General features: G+C 39.5%; 1 pseudogene; it reads right to left on the reverse strand.

The window, feature by feature from the left end:
• Positions 1–300: 300 nt before the first annotated feature.
• LOC132287278 (small nucleolar RNA R71) lies at positions 301–399 on the reverse strand (annotated as a pseudogene).
• Positions 400–6648: the final 6249 nt, after the last annotated feature.

A 6648-nucleotide genomic window follows, 5' to 3' on the forward strand; every position in this document is an offset into this window, starting at 1 on the left:
ATTTAGAGCACATCACTATGAAATTAAACCACAAACTATTCAAATGCTTCCAAACTATCATGGACTTCCTAGTGAAGAACTTTATAAGCATTTGGATGAGTTTTTTGAAGTGTGTTCCACCCTGAAATACATGGACATACTGGAAGAAGTGTTAAGACTTAAACTTTTCCCTTTTACCTTTAAAGACAAGGCAAAATATTAGTTCAACATTTCTAGGCCTTTTTCGATAACTTCTTAGGCGGAAATGTAACAAGAGTTCTTGAAAAAGTACTATTCGATTTCTAAGACCAATGCCATGAGAACTTCAATTAGAGAATTTTCTCAAGGGGATGGGGAAATGTTTCATGAGGCATGGGAAAGGTTTAATGATTTGCTTAGAAAGTGCCCTCATCATGACATTCCTGAGTGGCAACTAGTCCAATATTTCTTTGAAAGTTTACCGGATAATCACAAGGGTATGGTTGATGCATCCATTGGTGGTTCTTCTCTTGATAAGTATGAAAATGATGTGTGGCAATTGTATGAAAGTATGAGTGAAAATTCCATGCATAGGTCCTTATCTTCTAAAAATGGTAGAAACCTAGGTGGAAGGAAGAATGTCGGCTTGTATCAAGTTGACAACTCCAATGACATAGCCGCCGAGATAAAATCCTTGTCTCAAAGGTTTGATCAATTTTTGATCAACCAAAATTTGGCAAATCAAGTATCTTCCTCCCCTACTCATATTCATCATCGTGCATCTAATGAATCTTGCATAACTTGTTCAAGTGTCTTGCATTCTACTTCCAATTGTCCCCATGGACATGTGCAAAGTGAGCCCCCAGAGCAAGTCAATGCTACATTTATTAATCAAGGGAATAATCCCTATGGCACTCATTACAATTCAAGTTGGAGGAACCATCCAAATTTTTCTTGGAAAAGCCAAGGGGAAGGCTCAAACCCTCCCCGAGGTGGTTTTCAAGGGAAGTATGTTTCGCCACCAATGCAAGGCCAAGGTTCCCAAGGTTTTAAATCATCATCATTTCAATCACATGGCAATTAATTTTCTAATTCTCATTTTCCTAATCAACCATCATATTCCCAAGGAAATTCTAGGAGTTCCGCCTTTGAAGAGAAAGTTTTGACTGCTCTAGGCACTCTAGAGGCGACACTCATTTGCTTCATTCTTATTCTCAATCCATTGCTAAGCTAGAAACCCAAGTAGGGCAAATAGCTAGTACCTTAAATGCTAGAGAGAAGGGGAAGATGCCTTTGAATGCCCCACCAAAGCAGCAATGTGTTGTGGAGACTCATTCCTCATCGAAGGGCACACAATTGAGCATGTTAATGCGGTAACAACTTTGAGAAGTGGGAAGATTGTGGACAACAAAGTAGGTGTGTCCAATAAAGAGAGTGAACCGGTGAAACCAAAAGTTGACACTCATCCCGTTTCTTATCATATTCCTCCTTCATTGCATATGCATGATTATTCAAATAAGAAAGTGTTAGAAAGCGATCTAAACAATGAGTCCAAAATTGATTTGAAAGATGAATTGAACAAAGCTTTGAAAAAGGATTTTAAAAATTCTTGTGTTGATGATGTTTCAAAGAAAAGTTTTGAAATTTTTTTGAGCCAAGAGCTCCATTTTCGGATGCCTTGAAATGATCCATTTATCTTGATAAACAAAAGACCAAGACCAATGAAATCATTGAAATGTTTAGGCAAGTGAAGATTAATCTTCCACTTTTGGATACAATTAAGCAAATTTCGGCTTATACCAAGTTCTTAAAAGATCTTTGTACCCAAAAGAAGAAGAATAAGAGCCAAGCACCTAGGAAAGTGGTCTTGACCGAGTAAGTGAGCTCAATCTTACAACATAACACTCTCCCAAAGTTTAAGGACCCCGGTTCACCTACTACTTCTTGCATCATTGGTGACCATGTCATTAATCGGGCTCTTCTAGACTTAGGAGCAAGTGTTAATCTTCTTCCATACTCAGTATATGTCAAATTAGGCTTAGGAGACTTGAAACCGACGTCGGTGGTTTTACAACTTGCCGACCGATCCATCAAAAAGTCTAGGGGTATCATTGAGGTTGTCTTGATTAAAATTGATAAATTCTTCTTCTCGGTCGATTTCGTTGTCATTGACACGGAACCGGTTCCAAATCCCAAGAGCCAAATTCCCGTTATCCTTCGTCGTCCTTTCTTGGTTACCTCAAATGCCAACATCAATTGTCGGACGGGGGTAATGAAAATCTCATTTGGGCATATGAAAGTGAAGTTGAATATCTTCAATCCGACCCCAAATTCATTTGACAAGCATGAAGAAGTAAATGTTGTAGAAAAATGTCTAGACAATGAATGTGAAAGAATAGAGTCTTTGCTTGAAACCAAAACTTTAACCTTAAATTAAAAAAATGATGTTTCAAAATCTTGCTTTGAAAGGGCATGGAAGCCCAAAGATCACATTGACAAAGGACCAACAAATTCCTTTGAACCTAATCCAACAAGTTCTTTAGGGAACCGTTTGTTGGATGGAATTCAAAGTACTTATCACCCCAACAAGGAGGGGATGCATTACAAGATGTTTGATTCGAGCTAAAAGAGCCCAACGTCTTGCTAGAGACGTTAAAGACTAGTAAAGGCTTCGTAGGGTTTACAACCCTATTCCTCCCTCATTTCTGTTTTATCTTTCATTTCTTGCGTCGTCTAGATATGTTTTGGAATTCATGCACATGGTTAGGAATTTTGATTGAGTATGCATGCACTTTCATTCTGAAAAAAGGCATTTTGTCCCTGTTCGATCGATCTCAAATGAGGTTCGATCGATTGAACACCCATCCCTGCATCCAATCATTGCTCTGTTCTATCGATCTGAAATTTTCTGCATAAATCAACCCTTTATGTATCGTTCGAGAATTCCTTTAGATCAATCTGAAAGTTCCAAGATCGATCCAACTTTTTCTTGGATCGATCTTCACTCCATACTTAGAAAATTTTTGAGATCCATGAAAAAGGCCTCTCTGTGCATCGTTCGAACTTCTCTGCAGTTTTTCACCTGTTCGATCAATCGAAGTGCCTTTTCGATCGATCTCAGCTTGATCGATCTCTACTCTTTGTTAACCTTGATTTTGACTTTGATTGCATTTTTGTTTTTATTTTTATTTTTATTTTATTTTATTTTAAAGATTTTTGATTTTTAATTTCTACTTTTCTTTTCATTTTAAAATTTTCAAAATCCAAAAATCTATATATTTTCTAAAATTCCAAAAAATTGTGTTTTATGTTATTTTTCCAAAAATAAAAAAAATGTTTTGAATTTCAATTTTTAATTTGTAAATATTCAAATTTATATAAAAAAAATATACAAAAAATAAAATAAATATGCCGTTTAGTGAATAAAGATCGATCTCAACATTTTTAAGATTGATTTTGTTCGATCAATCGAAAATTTTCCTTGATCTATCGAACCTGTTGGGAAATGTTTTTAAAAACAAACCCTAGGGTCATTAAATCGATTCAAAGATCGACCTAAAGGCCTTCTCATCCCTTGCCACTGCAAACCATCTCTCTTCCATCTCCGGCGAGCCTTCCGGCGACCTTCCCGAGCCTCGAATCTCGCTCCTTCATCTCAGATCTCATCTTTCTCCTTTGCACCACTTCTCTCTCGCGAATTTGGTAAGTTTCCTATGGTATTTCTTGATTTTGATCTTCAATCTTATGTTTCAGATGCTTGCCATGTTAGATCTAAGGTTGTTATATCTGAATCTTGCCATATTTGAAGTTTCTATGATTGTGTATATACGTGTATATATGTGTATATAGTTTTGTATTTATATATTTCATTTTTAAATCAATTTTTGAGTGTCATGGGCCAAACAAGTGACCCATATCGTGTTGTTGATGTGTGAGAGGGCCCCACAAGTTCGCTTGGGTACCCCCGTGCCTTCCACGTCACAGATCTGTGACTTTTCGAATTTCTCGTCCCAGTTCAATCGATCGAAGTTTTCTCAGATCGATCATTCAAAGATCGATCGAACTTTTCTCATACCGATCTCACATTTTGTGATCGATCGAACTTTACAGATTTGCATCCCACACTTCACACACTCTCTTATGTGATTCCATGCTATCTCATACATGCTCAATGCCTGTGTTTTCCACATTGGATGTATTCTATATTTATATTGTTTAGCATGCTTCACTTACTGCCATTGTTTATATAGCCCCATCATCACTTGCGTAGATTCACATCTTATGTTGTCTATCTTATTTGACATACATGTTTCTATATACTGTACTTCAATTCTTAATGCCAATACTAACTTATATTGCAAGTGTTTTTCTTTCTGTTTTGCAGACTATGGCTAGGGTTAAGACTGTTGCCCATGGACATTATCATCACCGAGTCAGGCCCAGATTAGAGGGGCCAGGTGAGCCTTTTCATATTCCGGAGCAGCCTGAGCATCAGGTAGGACCATCTCAGGTCCCGGATCCTGAGCAGCTAATGGATTATACAGAGGCTGATCCATCTCAGTCCCCATTAGACAGTAGACTACAATCTTTTGCTTCTGCATCTTCATCATCTCATGATGAGGCTGAGCATACACCATTACCTTCTTTATCTCTGCCTCATTCACAGCCAGACCAGGCCTTAGACAGACCTCTACCGAGATACTTATGCCTTCAGGTAGTGCATGAATAGATTTTTGACATATCTTTCTTCTCCCGATATATCCTGACCCGGGTAGCCTACGAGGACATTGACCGCAGGGGCATTTCAGCCATTCTAGCCCCTGTCACTTACCCAGTTTACCTGAGGCTTATTCAGATGTTCTTCCAGAATGTCCGACCTGCCCCGAGTAATCTGGCGGAGCTGCACACTACAGTGGATGGCCATCTTATCGGCATCACAGTGGAGACTCTGGCCCAATCCTACTGATGCCTGCATGCCTGCCCTCTTGAGCTTGAGCTCGATTATCCCATTTTAGAGAGTAGGCCTTCTTATACATTTATGGCTGAGGCACTTACAGGCCATTGTAGTGAGGGTGACACATTTGCTACTCACACCTATCTACCCGATGACCTGTGGTTCTTTGATTCGGTCCTATACGAAAACGTGTTCATGGCCGGCCACAAGATCCAGAGGCGCGGCGATTATTTGACAGCCCTGTATGCTCTCTACACATGGTGCTAAGTTTTTATTCTAGCCCTTTACTGGACTGTGATGATGAAGCTCTATGTCGACTCTATCAGCATAGCCAAGCCCAAGCGGGCTAAGTATCTTCCATTTGGCCATCTGATCACTCAGATCCTCCGGGATCAGCGCTATCCATTTCGTCACGATGAGCGCTCAGAGACAGGAGCTTGCCATTTTGGAGAGAAGGACTGGAATAAGAGCTATAATGCTCTTGTTAAGAGTCTTCTAGAGGACGCAGTGATAACAACAGAGGAGGCAGAGGAGGAGGAGATGGTAGCAGCACCAGCAGCGGACGATCCAACAGTCGATCCGGATGCAGTCCATATTGATATACATTTAGAGCAATATCCTACAGAGGGTCTACAACATCACTCTCCAGTAGGGTCGTCAGTTCATTCTCCGGAGCACGCTTAGGATGTACCATAGTTTCCCGATCCAGTCATACCTGAGGCTCCAGTACAGACACCCAGCTTTGGAAAGCGTCTCCAGGCTTTGGAGGATGCCGTAGTCTCTATCCGTGCAGACACTGTCTCCATCCGAGCTGATATTTGTTCCCCGTGTATGGATGTCATGGCTGCGCTGCGAGACATATCCTGAGATATCCATGGAGCGCGCCCTGCCCGTCCTACCTTCTCAGCATGATCTTCATATCTCTCTATTACCTACTTTACATATCTGTGATATTTGCTATATTTGCTACTATTGTGATATTCTTACGGCCAGTCTGTTGGCCCAGACATTTTGATGTATATTATTTTTACATTATTTTTATCTTTTGCTATATATGCTATATTTTGCTATCTTCCGGATGTCATGCCTTGTATTGATATATCTATATTTGATTGACTCCATCAGGTGCATCCCCGTGACTTTAGTGAGAGAGAGTGCTGCCCAAATTTTCAGGACCACCATTTTTCCTCTCTCTCTCTTTACTTCAATTTCTTATCCCATTTACACTTGCATATCCACTATACACTGTTATTATTCCCCTTTGTTATCTAATGAGCTTTTATCCAGGGTCATCTTTTCAGGACCACAGTTAATCCCAAGTTTGGAAGGGTTATACCACCCACTTTGGATACTTGTGTCCCGACCTTCTTTGCTATAGCTACACTGGTATACTCTTTCCTTTGTTCTCTTTGCACATTGAGGATATTGTGCCATTTAAGTTTGGGGGGGGGGGGGGGGAGGTAATGGTGTTAATTGCAGTATTTGCTTTCAATTTAAAATTTTAAGCATGACCTGTGTATTTGAGGGATTGTCTATGATTGGTCCATAACTAGCGATGATTTTGATCTTTTGAAGACTATATTGCTTAAAATTTAAAAATTTTGTGAATGTCTAATACTCCTTGTATGCCTTGTGAATGTCATGTAAGAGTAAATTTTCGAAAGATTGATATCGTGATTGCACTTGTGGTCTACATCATCCTAATTTTGTGATTATTTTGAGATTCACTCTAGGAT

Source organism: Cornus florida, unplaced genomic scaffold (genome assembly GCF_030987335.1).
Source record: "Cornus florida cultivar Cherokee Brave unplaced genomic scaffold, ASM3098733v1 CherokeeBrave_3.0.0_Hap2_Chr11, whole genome shotgun sequence".
Classification (NCBI taxonomy): domain Eukaryota; kingdom Viridiplantae; phylum Streptophyta; class Magnoliopsida; order Cornales; family Cornaceae; genus Cornus; species Cornus florida.